Here is a 20,761-nt window from a genome sequence, read left to right as displayed (position 1 = left end):
CAAATTAATTAATTAAAAATCCTACAATGTGATTTTCTGGATTTTTCTTTTCATTTTGTCTGTCATAGTTGAAGTGTACCTATGATGAAAATTGCCTCTCTCATCTTTTTTAAGTGGGAGAACTTGCACAATTGGTGGCAGACTAAATACTTTTTTGCCCCACTGTAAGTCCAAAAATGGATGTAGCAGTAGCAACTACAACTAAGTTTGAGCATGTTTTCCAGTAGGCCTATGTATTTATTTATTTTATCAGCATGAATTAGATTGAGCAGTAAAAGCCCCACTTTTATTCCATAGGCTTTGATCCGCACTATGCAGCTGTTGCAAGAGTGCATGTTTCACTAGCTGTCCACTGGTTTCAAAAACAATGATTGATAGGCAGCTTAAACTTCTTGAATTCAACCATTATTGGGTTCAAATACACTTTTAGATTTGTGAACAGCCATCCACAACAACCACAATCCATCCGTAAGGCGCAAAAAGCTAAATGAGAGAGCAGCAGTGTGATTCACATCAATGCGCTATGTACAGTAGATATCAATAATAAGTGATATCCGTATCTTCGTAGACTACACCACTGCTGTCATCCACCTCCAAGCGTTTATTCAAGTTGAATAGTCTTTGGATGCCGACAGCAATCGCAGTATTGGAAGACATACCTTGGACTGTAGCCTACAAAAGCCTATTGTCGCTCTTTTGCCTTGATTGATCAAACACATTTGGTGTGTCATCATAGAGGTCTCTGACTTGTGGTCAGACTCGCTCAAGTGGAATACATGTAAACTTGTGCCTTTTTTCAATGCTGATTTGAATATCAATGAGAAAACATAGAAGTGTCAAAGATTTATTTTCGCAAACATCTTTTCTGAATTTAAAAGTAATCCTCGAAGTAATCATCTAGTTTTTCAAAAGTATCTGTAATCTGATTACAACATTTTTGCTGGTTACATAACGGATTGCAGTTGCCATTGTTTTGTAATCCCTTACATGTAATCTGTTCCTCCCCAACCCCGTTGACTACATTAAAATGTTGGAAGCCCTCGAAGTCCTCAGTTCAATGCAAAACGGCCATTATAAACTGGGTGGATCGAGCCTGAATGCTGAATGGCTGACAGCAGTGGTCTATCAGTATACCACAGGTATAACAAAACATGTATTTTTACTGCTCAAATTACATTGGTAACCAGTTTATAATAGCAATAACGTACCTCGGGGGTTTGTGGTATATGACCAATTTACCACAGATAAGGGCTGTGTCCAGGCACTCCACATTGCGTTGTATATAAGAAGCTGTGGTATATTGGCCATATACCACACCCACTCGGGTCTTATTGCTTAACTAGAGGCCTCTATCATTCTCTATGGTACTCAGACATTGTGAAGCTCCTCCACAGCACCACGAATAGAAACACAGTCCCGTTTAATTTCTGAGTGCGTCACCCATGCCTTTGTGTTCCCGAGCACTTCATAGATCTGTCAGTAACCAGATAGCTAGCTACTTGAGATAGCGAAGCAGATTGCATTGGTTTCAAACAACTAGCTACGGACAACTAGCAACAACTAACCTCTGTCATGGAAAATGCATTTGCCGCATTTTGTACAGTATCGTCTATTGTTTTAACAGGTCTTATTATTGTCTTCGACAGGAAAACCTGTTATTTTTATTTATTTGCTCCTTTTGTTGAAAGTGTTTATTTTCTGGGAACTGGCTATACAGCTAAACTGAGCAGTTAACGTTACGTTACTTCCATGATGCACAAGCTACTACTTGACTAACTAGTTAATGGTGCCATGATGCATGAGCTGCTGCTTGATTAGCTAGTTAATGGTAATTTATAGTAAATACACAGTGCTCTACATCAGAATCAACATAACAAAATATATGATGACGCAATTTGTACAACTATGCAATAATCTCAAAGACACGATTCATCTAGCACGGTTTCAGCAGATCTGCGGTGTACATGGGACATTTTCTAGGAACCCAGTGGAGATTAGAGGAGTGGAGCGAGGTCACTTGCACGTCAATGGCATAAGCCATCTCCAGGGTGAAAGTGAGAAATGTATTGTCAACGGAGGCGGAGAAGAGGAGAAAACAGATAGTCTTCGGCAGAGGAAAGTCACCTCCCCAGGGAACAGTTGGATACAGGAAGATGTAGATGCTTCTCAGAATGGGGCAGTAGTCATTCCTGCTGTGGTGGCAACGGCCGGGCACAGCTGCAACGGTGGCCACCTCGCTGGAGCACCTCACAGAAAATGGCTCAAGTGGCGTCAACAGGTCCGGAGTGGAATGCACCTCCGAGAACCCTGAGGACCTCAGTCCTTCTAGGAGCACTTTACGTCAGCCGGTGACTGATTGTGGTCTGGGTTTGGGTCATGGACCTGGGCCAGAGCAAGGATATCATTGGCTGGTCCAGGCCAGTCTCAGACTTTCACCGCCCATGGTCATGATGGAGATGTTCTATAATTCTGATTATAACCTGAGTGATTCGAGCCGTGAATGCTGATTGGCTGACAGCCGTGGTATATCAGACCATGGGTATGACAAAACATGTATTTTTACTGCTCTAATTAAGTTGGTAACCAGTTTATAATAGCAATAAGGCATGTCAAGGGTTTGTGGCCATATATTACAACCCCTCGGGCCTTATTGCTTAAGTACATTATGCCTTCTATGCAGTGGCGGTTCTAGCTTGTATGGCTACCTGGGCGACCCCCCCCACGCCCCCACCCCCTAAAATAAAGCACCATTCTGCACTAACTGTAATTTTTATTCAGACATTTGGAATAACACAAATAAATTATCATAACATTTAAAAATATGTAAATATAAAAATATAAACAAAAATAAGACTCATAAATATAAAAAATAAGTAACAAAGACAAAAATTTAAAATGTGTGTCGATTTGGCACCCGAACATCAATACATTACCAATCCCACAACACTGTCAACCAAGAGTCAAGACTAAACCAATTCACCTTGGTGGTGTGCAGACTGGTTTTATATTATTCTTATGATTTCGCACAAACCAGAAAAAAAGTAACAATATGTCTGTGAAACTATATATTCACAGTATTATGAATGAATTGTGATTTATTTGGAAGCATTTAGTAGTGTGACTGATTTTACTAATTGCATTAGTACTGTACAAAGTTAGAGATGCGCTATTTGATAGATTCCCCCACTCCCCTTACCTCGGGCTTCCAGTGGGGAGACCTGAGGTCAACCTATCCCCGCCCCCTCCCCATCTCATACTTCTGAGTGGGAGACCTTCCCAGAGAGTAGCCTGCCTAGCTCACAAACTAGAATCAGGGCGCCCACTCCGGCAAGGTTAATTGACCCACAGTTCCACACGGTGACATGATATCATTGACATGACGTGCAAATGAGCGATAGAAAACCGATCACGCAAATGTCACCATTCCATTTTTTTTGCTGTGGGCACCCCGTGCCACCCCAGCGAGATGCCGCCCTGGGCGGCTGCACACGTCGCCTATACCTAAATCCGCCTCTATATATTTCAGGCACGGCCATACCCTTCTCACTGTTCCTGTTGACCTACAGCTGTTGGGAGGTAACATTAAGTGTTTTTCAGACGACCAGCGGAATATCGCAGAGTATCTCGCCAAGTACACCACTTGTCCCTCTAGAACGTATGAAACATAAATTATTAATGATTTGGGCTCCCTAGTGGCGCAACAGTCTAAGGCACTGCATCTCAGTGCCAGAGGCATCACTACAGACACTACAGAAAACAATGATTTTTATTGTTAAAAGTGACTGTAAACCACAGGAGGTTGTTAACACCTTAATTGGGGAGGACCAGCTAGTGGTAATGGCTGGAGGGAATTAGTGGTGTAACGGTTTTCTTCCGTCGAAGGAGAGGAGGACCAAAATGCAGCGTGGTTCGAGTTCAAGTTTTTTAATATGAGAAACTAAACATGAACACAATTACAAAACAACAAACGTGGCAAAACCCAAAACAGTCCTATCTGGTGCAGAGAACACAAAGACAGGAAACAACCACCCACAAACCCCAACACAAAACAAGCAACCTAAATATGGTTCCCAATCAGAGAAAATGACAAACACCTGCCTCTAAATGAGAACCATATCAGGCCATACATAGAATCTGACAAATTAGACACACAACATAGAATGCCCACCCAGCTCACGTCCTGACTAACATTAAAACAAGGAAAACACAAAAGAACTATGGTCAGAACGTAACAGTACCCCCACCCCCCCAAGGTGCGACCGCACAACCTAAACCTATAGGGGAGGGTCTGGGTGGGCATCTGTCCACGGTGGCGACTCTGGCGCTGGACGTGGACCCCACTCCACCATTGTCTTTGTCCACCTCCTTAGCGTCCTTTGAGTGGCGACCCTCGCCACCGACCTTGGCCTAGGAACCCTAACAAAGGGTCCCACTGGACTGAGGAGCGCCTCTGGACTGAAGGGCAGCTCATGACTGAGAGGTAGCTCATGACCGAGGGGTAGCTCATGACCGAGGGGTAGCTCAGGACCGAGGGGTAGCTCAGGACCGAGAGGTAGCTCAGGACTGAGAGGTAGCTCAGGCTGGTTGACGGCTCTGGCAGCTTCTGGCTGACTGACGGCTCTGGCAGATCCTGGCCGACTGACGGCTCTGGCGGATCCTGGCCGAGTCTGAAGGCCAGTTGTATTGGTTCAAAAATCAGTACAACAGTTTTCAGCTGTGCTAACATAATTGCAAAAGGGTTTTTTATTGATCAAAAGGCAATACATATGAGACACTGAGAAACACAAGGGGACCAGAGACAAAGATAGAGGGAGAGAGAGAGAGAGAGAGAGAGAGAGAGAGAGAGAGAGAGAGAGAGAGAGAGAGAGAGAGAGAGAGGAAAGAAGAAAGAAAAAGAGAGAGAAAGAGAGAAGCTACTTTATGAGTGTAGATTAGACACAAAGTCAGGCCACACACATTCACATACAGTAGTAGCCTGCTGGCCTACTGCCTGCCACCCTAAACTGTCCTGAGGTCAGTTTGTCTGTTGGAGCAGAGAGCAACCACTAGTCTTGCGGTGGAAGAAAGCCCTCTCTGGCCTGGCATGTGTCAACACATGGACTTGAGATATCCCAGAGAGCTATGTAAGTGAGAGGTTCTTTGTAGCATGCAGCCAAGAGAAGGGAATTATAATTGTTATATTCAGCCCAAGGGCACAACTGCCACTGGCCATTATAAAAGGCATGGATTTTCTAGGGGCATTATGGCCACACAAAGGGGATGCCTAAGGGAAATTTGAATTCAAATTGTGAATGAGAGACTGGTGAAGTGTGTGCAGGCTGCGCAAAAAACAAAGCAGAGCTTATGCCTTTCATGCAACTTTTTGAGTCGCAACATTCTGCCTTAAAATTTATAAAAAATTGTGTGGAAGGTGTGGAAGCCAGGAGATGCTAAATGTGTTAATGTTAATTAACGGTCAATTACCGTTAGATCTGCAGTTATTGTCTTGACAATTACCGGCTGACAAAATGTAATGACCGCCACACCCCTAGTGACTACCACGAACTTACTATGAAACTTCATGTTGACACCATTGTCCTCAACAGCTGCAAGTTCCATAAAAACACTGCCAAGTGGGGAAGCACTTTGATACTTCCTCATCCTAATTGAAAAAGCAAACAGCAACATGTGATTTACTGCCAGCCAATAACGCGGTATATAGGCGCTGTTCAGACAGAATGTGGCGGACTAGGTAGCCCCCTCATTTTCAAAGAAGCCTAGGCAGGGGGGCAAGATTTTCATTTTTACATTTTAGTCATTTAGCACAGGCTCTCATCCAGAGCGATTTAAAGTTAGCGCATTCATCTTAAGATAGATATGTGGGTCAACCACATATCACAGTCATAGTAAGTACATTTTTCCTCAATAAATAGCTATTACTTTAGGGTTGCAGATGTTTTCAGAAGATGGGCAGAGACTTTTCTGTCCTAGCTTCAGGGGGAAGCTGGTTCCACCATTGTGGTGCCAGGACAGAGAAAAGAACAGAATGCTTGGGTTGGGGTGTAGGGTTTGAGCATAGCCTGAAGGTAGGGAAGGCCAGATCCTCTTGTTGCTCTGTAGGCAAGTAACATGGTCTTGTATTGGATGTGAGCTTCGACTGGAAGCCAGTGGAGGTTGCAGAGAATTTGGGTAGGTTGAATACCAGGCGGTGCGGTCAGCAGTGCTCATGCCCGTGGAAGCTGTTTAGTTGAGGTGGAGAAAACAAGATTCTGCTCTTTTTTTTCAATAGTTTGCAACTGCAGCTAGCCAACTACCGTTATCGCCCCACCTCTTCTTCTGTGGGGTTTATCGGCGGTTGGCATCCAACGTTATGGTACATTACTGTCAACTACTGTACTGGAACATCCCCGCCACCCGCCTGTGTAGAGTTGTAAGCTTAACATGTTTCACGCTGGATTTATTAAATACAAAAAGGTAAGAAGTATTTTTAAATCTGGTGCTGCTCTGCACAAACAAGCTTGTTAGCTAAAGCTTGTTAGCTAGCTAGCTCAAAGGACATTCAAAGTAGCCACTCCTCCTTCCGTAGGTATAATTCTGTGGACCTAATTCAGATAATGCATGTCATAACAAGATGCCCAGCGCTTCAAGCCACCTCCTGAACCCTCTCTAGCTCTCTTCCCACCCGCAAAATTTCCGTTGCATCTTTCGCCATAGGCTACACTTGTCTGTCCATCATGCATCTAAACAACTAGCTTGACTGCTCTATCTACACTGATTGGTGAAGTAATTTAATTGGCTAAATGTAAAAAACTGTTGATTTCACAGGTTAAAAAAGGAACAGAAAGGAATTATATATACCAGTACTTTTTTTCCGGTTCAAAATGATTAAGAACTTTATTTTTTTGTTCGGAACAGTCCAAACACACCAACACAGTCATGAAGAGAGCATGTCAACACCTCTTCACCCTCAAGAGGCTGAAAAGATTTGGCATGGGCCCTCAGATCGTCAACAAATTCTACAGCTGCACCATTGAGAGCATCTTGACTGGCTGGATCACCGCTTGGTATGGCAACTGGTTGCTATCCGACCGCAAGGCACTAGAAAGGGTAGTGCATACGGCCCAGTACATCACTGGGGTCGAGCTCCCTGCCGTCCAGGACCTCTATATGAGACGGTGTCAGAGAAAGGCCCTAAAAATGTTCAAAAGATTCCAGCCACCCAAGTCATAGACTGTTCTCTCTGCTACTGCATGGCATATGATGCACCAAGTCTGGAACCAACAGGACCCTGAACAGTTCCTACCCTGAAGCTATAATAATGCTAAATAGTTAGTTAAATAGTTAACCAAATAGCTACCCAGACTATCTGCATTCGCCCTTTTTGCACTAACTTTTTTTGACTCATCACATACGCTGCTGCTACTGTTTACTATCTGTCACTTTATCCCTAGTTATACAGTGCATTCGGAAAGTATTCAGACCCCTTGAGATTTTGTTACGTTACAGCCTTATTCTAAAATGTATTAAATTCATTTTTCCCTCATCAATCTACACATAATATCCCATAATGACAAAGTAAAAACAGGTTTTTAGACATTTTACACAAGTATTCAGACCCTTTGATATGAGACTCAAAATTGAACTCAGGTCCACCCTGTTTCCATTGATGATCCTTGAGATGTTTCTACAACTTGATTGGAGTCCACCTGTGGTAAATTCAATTGATTGGACGTGATTTGGAAAGGCACACAACTGTCTATATAAGGTCCCACAGTTGACAGTGCATGTCAGAGCAAAAACCAAGCCATGAGGCCAAAGAAATTGTCCGTAGAGCACCTAGACAGGATTGTGTCGCGACACAGATCTGGGGAAGGGTACCAAAACATTTCTGAAGCATTGAAGGTCCCCAAGAACACAGTGGTCTCCATCATTCTTAAATGAAAAAGGTTTCGAACCACCAAGACTCTTCCTAGAGTTGGCCGTCCGGCCAAACTGAGCAATCGGGGGAGAAGGGCCTTAGTCAGGGAGGAGACGAATGGCTTTGACGGGGCTTTGAAAGAGGGTGTTGTTGGTAATAACTCACTCCTCCATGATCATAGGCATTATCACAAATCCCCCATAACAAGAAGCAAAAATACATGTTAAATGGTGTTTAAATAAATGCATTGGAATTGAATCAATCCCACTCACCTTGGGATTTGTATTCATGCACAGTTTATTAACATTGCTCCATTTTGCGTCATCTCCCACACAACCTGCTTGCCTCAGCTCCATGGGAATCCTTGCGGGAAATGAGAACATCACATAATTATATTTGCCTCTGTGAAGTGCCTTGAGGTATACAGTGCAGACCCATCCGTCCTATAAGCAGCAATGCTGTCATCCCCACCACCGTGAAAGATGGTATGAGAAGAGAGAATGTGACTTTAAGCCTGAAACGTTATTTGAAGAAGAAAGTAAAGGTCATTTCTAGTATTTTCTCTGTTTTGTAACAGACCACACATCTCAGCTGTGGCAGGCAGGCAGCAGGCCCATCTGGAGAGTGAGACTAGTAGCGATGAGGCATGCTGACTGTCCTAATATGGACCTGCCTTTTGGCCTCCATTTCTACAACTGTGCACCAGAGAGACAGAACTGTGCATGTTTGACTCTGCACCTGTTTGTGAGTGACAGTGTCTGTTTTTCAGAGCATGTGCGCTTGTTTCCACAATTCCCATTAAGTCCCACATGGTAATTTATGTTGTCTCTCACTGGAATGATGTGATTGGCCTGGTTGGCTACAGTCTTGGGTTTGACTGTCGGTCGCCCGGGCAACTGCTGCTATGGTGATGCCTGTATCTTGTCTCAGGGAGTTGACTGATGGAGTGACACAGAGCAGTCAACCAAACACAGGCAAGGGAGTTAGTAGATACCCAGCCCAAGGCAGTGATCCTGTGTAGCCTCTCTTTTCCGCCTGCTCCCCCTCCATAGGCTCACTGACCCCCTCATGTACACCATTGATCTGTGGGGCTCCCAGGCTTGTTTCCAGCTCATATAACAATTTAATAGCAGAGCTAATGCTGAAGGGGCTTAATGCTGTGTCTGGGAGACAGTATATCAGTTGCTGTTTTCTGGGGGCTGCTGGAGTGTAGAACATCCACTTGTGGTCTCAGACCGCTGCCAGGCTTCAATGCTTAATGTGTTCTGTATCAGCTTAAAATCTCATCACGCTCAATGAAAATGCTTCCCCCTCTTCTTTTTTTTTACACAGGAACGCTTTGAAATGTATCTAAAGGAGTTTGCGTAGATAGCCCAGCCTCACGTTCTCTACCATCTGAGAGGCTAACAGTCTGATCCTCCAGTCCAGGCCTCTCTCATTAAGCTGGGAATATACAGTCATCATAACTAATGAGGCCTGATAGCTGATCCTGTTAAACCATTAATGGCAAAACAAGAGACCAGGAAATGAACGTTAGGCCCTAAGGAGGACATGAAGTTGTCTATCCTCTATCCTCCTCCCATTCTTTCTGTAATGGCAGTCCATTTAATAGGGCCTATATCATAGTTTATTCTGTGGGTTGTATGCCACAGTTCTCAGTGTCTCTCTCTAATGGCTTTATGAGCCCTGGTTTGGTGGTAAAGGGTTCAAGTGAGTACTGATTATCACTAAATTATGCCAATGTAGCCATAGTACAAGCTACATTTTCAGGTTCTCTTGGTTAAGCCCAGTTGGACCAAGTGAGACAACTGTTGGGACAGACTAGCGATAGCAATCACAATGAGAGACTCTTAATGACTAAGAGAAAGGTGATAAAACATTACAAGGGCATTTAGCTCTTGGACTATCTCACCTCTGGAGCTCTGAAAATCCTTTTTATTGTAACATGTGGTCTTGCAGTGATCCTACTACATGATGCCACACTTGTGACCATGGAAGGGCGTGTCCATGGCTTTGGTAGACATGTAGGCCAGGGTGGGTTAATGACTGACAGCATGAAGAGAGGGGAAGAGGTAGGGTGATCTCTGGCGTGTTGGAGTATAAATAGTTAACTGTCCTGGTTACTGAGCCGTAGATAGATGAGAGGTGTTTCACCATGGTGAAAGAGAAGATCAAACATCGATAATAACACTGGCTCACTCAAATGTCCCTTAAAGCTAGAATCCTTAATTGAAACAGTAACAAAGCTTACTACCTGCCCCTGTTTCACTAAAAATCTTAAGGAATGGGGCTGGAGAAATGTAAACACTCTCAAATTCATAGAGAGAGCTATGGATGCATGGACTGATCATCCACAATATTAAATGTATAGTGTTAACCATGTTAAAAACATTGGAGTGAGTTAAACAAGCTTACATTTTGGAGTTCTGATGGGGTACAACAGTTGAACTAAGCTAATGAGGCATTTATAAGTTATGTTCTTCAAATCAAATTGTATTTGTCACATGCGCCAAATACAACTACCTTACGGTGAAATGCTTACTTACAAGCCCTTAACCAACAAGTTAAGCTAGCTACATAGTTGTCTTTGCTGTCTTCATATCCAAGATAATTGTGTAGTTTAGAGTGTGTAGTCTTAGAGTGATTATCTTCATTTACCGAGGTTAGCTAGCCAGCTATTTGTCGTCCTTAACGTAGGAGACACTGCTAGCTAGCCAACAGCTAGCCAACTTCCACCGAATAGAACTTCCGCACTCAACAACCCGGTCGCATTCCGCTTCGCTCCACTGGTAGTATCACATTTTCATTTCATTTCATTACAGCACAACGGTTTGATTTGTTTGATCGTAGCTAGCTACATAGCTAGCTACATAGCCGTCTTTGTATCAAAGATAATTGTGTAGTCTAGAGCGATTTTCTAGGTTAGCTAGCCAGCTATTGTCGTTCTTTAACGCAACGTAACGTAATCAACACTGCTAGCTAGCCAGCTAGCCCCCCGAATAGCAGCACTGTAGAAACTATTACACTCAACGGAACGACTTGATTAGTGTAGTGTCAACAACGCAGCCACTGCCAGCTAGCCTACTTCAGCAGTACTGTATCATTTTAATCATTTTAGTCAATAAGATTCTTGCTACGTAAGCTTAACTTTCTGAACATTCGAGACGTGTAGTCCACTTGTCATTCCAATCTCCTTGCATTAGCGTAGCCTCTTCTGTAGCCTGTCAACTATGTGTCTGTCTATCCCTGTTCTCTCCTCTCTGCACAGACCATACAAACGCTCCACACCGAGTGGCCGCGGCCACCCTAATCTGGTGGTCCCAGCGCGCACGACTCCGACGTGGAGTTCCAGGTCTCCGGTAGCCTCTGGAACTGCCGATCTGCGGCCAACAAGGCAGAGTTCATCTCAGCCTATGCCTCCCTCCAGTCCCTCGACTTCTTGGCACTGACGGAAACATGGATCACCACAGATAACACTGCTACTCCTACTGCTCTCTCTTCGTCCGCCCACGTGTTCTCGCACACCCCGAGAGCTTCTGGTCAGCGGGGTGGTGGCACCGGGATCCTCATCTCTCCCAAGTGGTCATTCTCTCTTTCTCCCCTTACCCATCTGTCTATCGCCTCCTTTGAATTCCATGCTGTCACAGTTACCAGCCCTTTCAAGCTTAACATCCTTATCATTTATCGCCCTCCAGGTCCCCTCGGAGAGTTCATCAATGAGCTTGATGCCTTGATAAGCTCCTTTCCTGAGGACGGCTCACCTCTCACAGTTCTGGGCGACTTTAACCTCCCCACGTCTACCTTTGACTCATTCCTCTCTGCCTCCTTTTTCCACTCCTCTCCTCTTTGACCTCACCCTCTCACCTTCCCCCCTACTCACAAGGCAGGCAATACGCCGACCTCATCTTTACTAGATGCTGTTCTTCCACTAACCTCATTGCAACTCCTCCAAGTCTCCGACCTCTACCTGGTATCCTTTTCCCTCTCGCTCTCATCCAACACTTCCCACACTGCCCCTACTCGGATGGTATCGCGCCGTCCCAACCTTCGCTCTCTCTCCCCCGCTACTCTCTCCTCTTCCATCCTATCATCTCTTCCCTCTGCTCAAACCTTCTCCAACCTATCTCCTGATTCTGCCTCCTCAACCCTCCTCTCCTCCCTTTCTGCATCCTTTGACTCTCTATGTCCCCTATCCTCCAGGCCGGCTCGGTCCTCCCCTCCCGCTCCGTGGCTCGACGACTCATTGCGAGCTCACAGAACAGGGCTCCGGGCAGCCGAGCGGAAATGGAGGAAAACTCGCCTCCCTGCGGACCTGGCATCCTTTCACTCCCTCCTCTCTACATTTTCCTCCTCTGTCTCTGCTGCTAAAGCCACTTTCTACCACTCTAAATTCCAAGCATCTGCCTCTAACCCTAGGAAGCTCTTTGCCACCTTCTCCTCCCTCCTGAATCCCGCCCCCCCCTCTTCCCTCTCTGCAGATGACTTCGTCAACCATTTTGAAAAGAAGGTCGACGACATCCGATCCTTGTTTGCTAAGTCAAACGACACCGCTGGTACGTGCCGTCCTTGGCCAGCTCTCCCGCTATCTCTCTCAGAATGACCTTCTTGATCCAAATCAGTCAGGTTTCAAGACTAGTCATTCAACTGAGACTGCTCTTCTCTGTATCACGGAGGCGCTCCGCACTGCTAAAGCTAACTCTCTCTCCTCTGCTCTCATCCTTCTAGACCTATCGGCTGCCTTCGATACTGTGAACCATCAGATCCTCCTCTCCACCCTCTCCGAGTTGGGCATCTCCGGCGCGGCCCACGCTTGGATTGCGTCCTACCTGACAGGTCGCTCCTACCAGGTGGCGTGGCGAGAATCTGTCTCCTCACCACGCGCTCTCACCACTGGTGTCCCCCAGGGCTCTGTTCTAGGCCCTCTCCTATTCTCGCTATACACCAAGTCACTTGGCTCTGTCATAATCTCACATGGTCTCTCCTATCATTGCTATGCAGACGACACACAATTAATCTTCTCCTTTCCCCCTTCTGATGACCAGGTGGCGAATCGCATCTCTGCATGTCTGGCAGACATATCAGTGTGGATGACGGATCACCACCTCAAGCTGAACCTCGGCAAGACGGAGCTGCTCTTCCTCCCGGGGAAGGACTGCCCGTTCCATGATCTCGCCATCACGGTTGACAACTCCATTGTGTCCTCCTCCCAGAGCGCTAAGAACCTTGGCGTGATCCTGGACAACACCCTGTCGTTCTCAACTAACATCAAGGCGGTGGCCCGTTCCTGTAGGTTCATGCTCTACAACATCTGCAGAGTACGACCCTGCCTCACACAGGAAGCGGTGCAGGTCCTAATCCAGGCACTTGTCATCTCCCGTCTGGATTACTGCAACTCGCTGTTGGCTGGGCTCCCTGCCTGTGCCATTAAACCCCTACAACTCATCCAGAACGCCGCAGCCCGTCTGGTGTTCAACCTTCCCAAGTTCTCTCACGTCACCCCGCTCCTCCGCTCTCTCCACTGGCTTCCAGTTGAAGCTCGCATCCGCTACAAGACCATGGTGCTTGCCTACGGAGCTGTGAGGGGAACGGCACCTCAGTACCTCCAGGCTCTGATCAGGCCCTACACCCAAACAAGGGCACTGCGTTCATCCACCTCTGGCCTGCTCGCCTCCCTACCACTGAGGAAGTACAGTTCCCGCTCAGCCCAGTCAAAACTGTTCGCTGCTCTGGCCCCCCAATGGTGGAACAAACTCCCTCACGACACCAGGACAGCGGAGTCAATCACCACCTTCCGGAGACACCTGAAACCCCACCTCTTTAAGGAATACCTAGGATAGGATAAAGTAATCCTTCTCACCCCCCTTAAAAGATTTAGATGCACTATTGTAAAGTGGCTGTTCCACTGGATGTCATAAGGTGAATGCACCAATTTGTAAGTCGCTCTGGATAAGAGCGTCTGCTAAATGACTTAAATGTAAAATGTAAATGTAAGTTTTAAGAAAATACCTAAAAAAAAGTAAGAGATAAAAGTAACAAATAATTAAAGAGCAGCAGTAAAATAACAATAGCGGGGCTATATACAGGGGGTACCGGTACAGGGTCAATATGCGGGGGCACAGGTGTCGAGGTAATATGTACATGTAGGTAGAGTTATTAAAGTGACTATGCATAGATAAATCAAATCAAATGTTATTGGTCACAAACACATGGTTAGCAGATGTTAATGTGAGAGTAGCGAAATGCTTGTGCTTCTAGTTTTGACAGTGCAGTAATACCTAACAAGTAATCTAACAATTCCCCAACAACTACCTAATACACACAAATCTAAAGGGGTGAATGAGAATATGTACATAAGTATATGGATGAGCAATGGCCGAGCGGCGTAGGCAAGGTGCAGTAGATGGTATAGAACAGTATATACATGTGATACGAGTAATGTAAGATATGTAAACATTTTTAAAGTGGCGTTGTTGAAAGTGACTAGTGATACATTTATTAGTTTCCAGTGATTGGGTCTCAATGTAGGCAACAGCCTCTCTGAGTTAGTGATTGCTGTATAGCAGTCTAATGGCCTTGAGATAGAAGCTGTTTTTCAATCTCTCAGTCCCAGCTTTGATGCACCTGTACTGACCTCACCTTCTGGATGACAGCAGTGTGAAAAGGCAGTGGCTCAGGTGGTTATTGTCCTTTTTGGCATTCCTGTGACATCGGGTGCTGTAGGTGTCATGGAGGGCAGGTAGTTTGCCCCCGGTGATACGTTGCGCAGACCTCACTACCCTCTGGAGAGCGTTGCGGTTGAGGGAGTTGTAGTTGCCGTACCAGGCTGTGATACAGCTCGACAGGATGCTCACGATTGTGCATCTGTAAAAGTTTGTCAGGGTTTTGGGTGACAAGACAAATTTCTTCCGCCTCCTGAGGTTGAAGAGGTGCTATTTCGCCTTCTTCAACACACTGTCTGTGTGGGTGGACCATTTCAGTTTGTATGTGATGTGTACGCCGAGGAACTTTCCACCTTCTCCATTGCTGTCCCTTCGATGTGGATAGGGGGTTTCTCCCTCTGCTGTTTCCTGAAGTCCACGATCATCACCTTTGTTTTGTTGACTTTGAGTGAGAGTTTGTTTTCCTGACACCACTCTCCGAGTGCCCTCACCTCCTCCCTGTAGGCTGTCTCGTCGTTGTTGGTGATCAGGCCCACTACTGTCATGTCGTCTGCAAACTTGATGATTGAGTTGGAGGCGTGCATGGCCATGCAGTCGTGGGTGAACAGGGAGTACAGGAGAGGGCTTAGCACACACCGTTGCGGGGCCTCCGTGTTGAGGGTCAGCGAAGTGGAGATGTTTTTTGCTACCTTCACCACCTGGGGGCGGCCCATCAGAAAGTCCAGGACCCAGGGCCTCCAGCTTGATGATGAGCTTGGAGGGTACTATGGTGTTGAATGCTGAGCTGTAGTCAATGAACAGCATTCTTACATACAGTAGGTATTATTTTATTATATATATTTTTTTTTCTCAAAGCACTTCATGATAACTGAACTAAATGACTACCGCTTTGAGCACTTCATGATGACAGAAGTAAGTGCTACGGGGAAGTAGTCATTTAGTTCAGTTATCTTTGCCTTCTTGGGTGCAGGAACAATGGTAGCCATCTTGAAGCATGTGGGGACAACAGACTGAGATAGGGAGCGATTGAATATATCCGTAAACACACCAGCCAGCTGGTCTGCGCATGCTCTGAGGACGTGGCTAGGGATGCCGTCTGGGCCAGCAGCCTTGCGAGGGTTAACAAGTTTAAATGTTTTACTCATGTCAGCAGTGGAGAAGGAGAGGGGGGTGACACAGTCTTTGTTAGCGAGCCGCGACGGTGGCACTGTATTATCCTCAAAGTGGGCAAAGAAGGTGTTTAGTTTGTCTGGAAGCGTGACGTCGGTGTCCGTGACATGACTGTTTTTGCTTTTGTAGTCCGTGATTTCCTGTAGACCCTGCCACATACGTCTTGTGTCTGAGCCGTTGAATTGCGAATCCACCTTGTCCTTGTACCGGCAAATCGCTTGTTTGATTGCCCTGTGGAGAGAATAACTACACTGTTTAAATTCAGTCATATTTCTAGACCTCTTTCCATGGTTATATTAACAGAGTGTATCAGCAGCGTAGAAGGGGGAAGGCAATGCATTTTGTCTGGGAAGCCATTTGATTAGATGTTCAGGAGCCTTATGGCTTGGGGGTAGAAGCTGTTTAGAAGCCTCTTGGACCTAGACTTGGCGCTCCGGTACCGCTTGCCATGCGGTAACGGAGAGAACAGTCTATGACTAGGGTGGCTGGAGTCTTGGACAATTCTTCATGAATCAATGGGTATACAGTGCCTTCAGAAAATATTCAGACGCCTTGACTTTTTCCCTATTTTGTTAGGATACAGCCTTATTCTAAAATATATATATTTTTTTATTCCCTCATCAATCTACAAAAAATACGCCATAATAACAAAGCAAAAATATCACAATTACATAAGTATTCAGACCATTTACTTTTGGCAGCGATTACAGCCTTGAGTCTACTTGGGTATGATGCTACAATCTTGGTACACCTGTATTTGGGGATTTTCTCCCATTATTCTCCGCAGATCCTCTCAAGCTCTGTAGGGTTGGATGGGGAGCGTTGCTGCATAGCTATTTTCAGGTCTCTTCAGAGATGTTCGATTGGGTTCAAGCCCGGGCTCTGGCTCGGCCACTCAAGTACATTCAAAGACTTTTCCTTAGTTGTGGAAAAAGTATCCAACTGTCTGTCATACTTGAGTAAAAGTAAAGATGCCTTCATAGAAAATTACTCAAGTAAAAGTCAGTCACCCAGTAAAATTCTACTTGAGTAAAAGTCTAAAAGTATTTGGTTTAAAATATACTTAAGTATCAAAATTAAAAGTAAAATGCCTTATATTCAGTAAACTGAATGGCACCATTTTTTAATTTTTTTAATTTACAGAAAGCCAGGGGCACACTCCAACATTCAGACATCATTTACAAACAAAGCATGTACATTTAGTGAGTCCACCAGATCAGAGGCAGTAGGGATGACCAGGGATGTTTGGTTTATAAGTGAGTGAATTGGAATATTTGCCTGTCCATTCACAATGTATCAAGTACTTTTTAGTGTCAAGGAAAATGTATGGAGTAGAAAGTACAATATGTAGTGAGGTAAAAGTAAAAGTTGTCAAAAATATAAATAGTAAAGTACAGTTACCCAAATAAATTACTTAAGTAGTACTTTAAATTATTTTTAACGAAGTACTTTACACCAGTGCTTGTCCTGAAACCACTCCTGCGTTGTTTTGGCTGTGTGCTTAGGGTCATTGTCCTGTTGGAAGGTGAATCTTCACACCAGTCTTAGGTCCTGAGAGCTCTGGAGCAGGTTGTTGTGACTCTTAAAATCACATCCATGTCTTAACAAAAGTATGGTCATCATTTATCATATCCTATGCACAACTAATTAGATGCAAACTTGACAGATAAATCCTTTCCAAGTTACAGTATTTGGTCCATACAGCTTTTAATAACATCACAAAATGAAAAGCAATATTACATTCATTTTCCATAGTTCCCCACTGACTATTTCTCACATCGTTACGTTAGAAATATTGTTCCATTATTCACTTTTTGGACATTAGAATTTTGGGCAGGCAAAGTGTCTGTGAACAAAGACATTTCTTTGGTTGATACTGAAGAGCAAGAGAGAGCCGTCGCCGGCTTAATTTACAACCAAGTGTGAGCTGTCAACCCGGCAGTTCCCTCCTCCCCCCTTAGTGGGTGGGAGAGGGTCTGGTTATTGTCAGCCATTGCCAAGCTGATCTGACCCATTGTGATCCTCACAGGACAGTGATGACAAGGTTTTCATCAAGGATCTCTTTGTACTTTGCTCCATTCATCTTTGCCTCAATCCTGACTAATCTCCCAGTGCCTGCCGCTGAAATACATCCCCACAGCATGATGCTGCCACCACCATGCTTCACCGTAGGGATGGTGCCAGTTTTCCTCCAGACGTGACGCTTGGCATTCAGGGCAACGAGTTCAATCTTGGTTTCATTAGACCAGAGAATCTTGTTTCTCATGGTCTGAGAGTCTTTAGGTGCCTTTTGTCAAATTCCAAGCGTGCGGTCATGTGCCTTTTACTGAGGAGTGGCTTCTGTCTGGCTACTCTACCATAAAGGCCTGATTGGTGGAGTGCTGCAGAAATGGTTGTCCTTCTAGAAGGTTATCCCATCTCCACAGAGGAACTCTATAGTTCTGTCAGAATGACCATCGGGTTCTTGGTCTTCTCCCTGATCAAGGCCCTTTTCCCCCGACTGTTCAGTTTCGCTGGGCGGCCGGCTCTAGGAAGACTCTTGGTGGTTCCAAACTTCTTCCATTTAAGAATGGAGGCCACTGTGTTCTTGGGGACATTTTTTGGTACCCTTCCCCAGATCTGTGCCTCGACACATTCATTTCTCGGAGCTTTACGGATAATTCCTTTGACCTCTGACATACACTGTCAACTGTTGGACCTTACATAGACAGGTGTGTGCCTTTCCAAATCATGTTCAATCAAGTTGTAGAAAAATCTCAAGGATGATCAATGGAAACAGGATGCACTTGAGCTCAATTTAGAGTCTCAAAGCAAAGGGTCTGATTACTTATGTAAATAAGTTGTTTTTTATTTTTAATACATTTGCAAAAATGTCTAAAAACCTGTTTTAGCTCTGTCATTATGGGGTATTGTGTCTAGATTGCTGATTTAAAAAAAAGTTTTAATCCATTTTAAAACAAGGCTCTAACATAACAAAATGTGAAAAAAGGGGGGTCTGAATACAGGGTCTGAATACTTTCCGAAGGCACTATAAATAATTAGTTTATCAGTCCAAAAATGGAAGTAGCAACTTAAGAGTTCTATCTTTAACCAACATGTAGTTGGACCCTGTTCATACCGTTCTCATTCTTTCACAAGAAAATAATCACTGTAGAGAAAGACCTGGGGATTTATTGGACATGAGTCACACAAGGCTGTTGGTGTGCATAGTCCTTGTTCTGTGGCCTCCAATGAATTTCACACCAAATGGTGAAGTGATTTGGAACGTCACCCAAATATACATGAGCGCAGGAAAGTATTTGTGTCATTTTTCTGCTTGTTAAATACTATAGCTTGCTTCATGACCCTTGGCCTGATTCTGCTCAGAGGCAAGAGCTCACTGTCCTGTTGGGTTGTTCTCCTTAGCCAATTCTGTTTCTGCACATGTCACCCCACCACTTTCTGTCAACAAACTTGTTCCTCTATTATGAAATAAAAATCTGTCAACGGGATAAAAATCGGCCTTACATTACTCAAATGATTAAAGCATTGTTAAGATCATATGAATGTATGTGGGAGTGCTGTCTGTATAACTCATATGTTTCTAAGCTATTGTTGTTGTTGTTCCTAGGACATCATTGCTGGCTTCCTGTACAGCCACCTGATCCTGGTGGTGTTCCAGCCGGGAATTGGACCTGATCCACAACTTCAAGCTGATGTATCACTACGCCCCCCTTATCATCATCTCCCTGCACCTGAGCATGGTCCTCTTCTCCTTCACTCTTGTCACCTGGAGCACTTCACAGGGAGACACCGCTCAGATCCGGGGCACCGGCGCTGGCGTGGCCCTGGCCTCCCACCTCAACCACCAACTGGGCCTGATGTCTGACCCCCCGCTGGACCTACTGCCCCTGTCCCCATCGGCCCTCAGGACCTGCCTGCTGCCTGTGGCAATGCCGAGGTTCTGCCTATGCATGCTGGTGTTGCTGGCCACCAGGGCCCTCATGAAGGCCATCACCATTCCTCTGGCCTGCAGTATCTAAGGCATCCCAAGTAAAGACGTGAGGAAGGCCTGACAGCACATGGAGGTGGAGCTGCCTTACAGGTAGAGGAGGTACATTGTGTACGACATGGTGGGCTTCAACACCCTCTTCCTGGTGCCACAGCTTTTATTAACCTTCCGGCAGCTGTCCTGTGATGGGGGAGTCCTGTGGATCTCAGTCCCCTGCCCTCGCCCTGCCCTGCTCATCCAAAACCAGGCCATAGGAACATGGGAAATTGAACACCACACAAGGGTTAATATAACAACATTAGCAGCTAATTAGCATTTCCTATTTTGGGGGTAAATGGAGCTTAATATATTGGTAAAAGTCACCTTGTCCTAGAGAGATTTACACATTTATCAAAACATCACGCAAGGGTCAGCCTACACTAAACACAGCCCTTATTTTATGTGGTTCTAAAATCTCCTATGGGAAAAGTAAATGGTGGAAAACGATTGGAACCATTTCCAGGTTTGACCGCTGGGTTTTATGGGTATTATGACTCATACTGTAGTACTCTATCATGACACCTCCATCGTGGGGGAAGTGAGGTGCCAAGATGGCGGCTTGAACAGACGATTTTTATCGAGCTCCGTACCAAAATGAAGAAAGATTGTGAGAAAAAAAACAAGTTTACAGTCATTACTATTACTGTTTTTATTTGTTCAAGATATAAGACCTTTCCTGTGACTGGAATAATAATTTGATAATTTATTTTGGCATGTCCATGCAAAGTCGTGACATAAAAAGAAAGGAAGAAGTCAGCCGTTCTATTGCTAATCAACAAGAGAGAAACGTGCTTTAGACACCTGCCGCAACTACTCTTGGCCTATGGATAATAAAATGCTTTCGAATGCTGTTGAAGATGACGAATTCACCCTCTTTACCGGTTACTCTGTGCAAACCTCCACCCTCCAAAAAACCCAACATGAACTCTGACATCGTGGCTACCCTCTCCTTACTCATCAACTCCAGGTCTGACGCCATTGATAAAATGGTAGGCGCGAACACCA

General features: G+C 45.0%; 1 pseudogene; it reads left to right on the top strand.

Moving 5' to 3' along the window:
- Window positions 1-1,885: 1,885 nt before the first annotated feature.
- On the top strand, window positions 1,886-20,030 carry LOC118369077 (uncharacterized; annotated as a pseudogene).
- Window positions 20,031-20,761: the final 731 nt, after the last annotated feature.

Source organism: Oncorhynchus keta, chromosome 35 (assembly GCF_023373465.1).
Source record: "Oncorhynchus keta strain PuntledgeMale-10-30-2019 chromosome 35, Oket_V2, whole genome shotgun sequence".
Classification (NCBI taxonomy): Eukaryota; Metazoa; Chordata; class Actinopteri; order Salmoniformes; family Salmonidae; genus Oncorhynchus; species Oncorhynchus keta.
The sequence above is the reverse complement of the archived record's forward strand: the minus strand, read 5'-3'. Positions and strand labels throughout refer to the sequence as shown.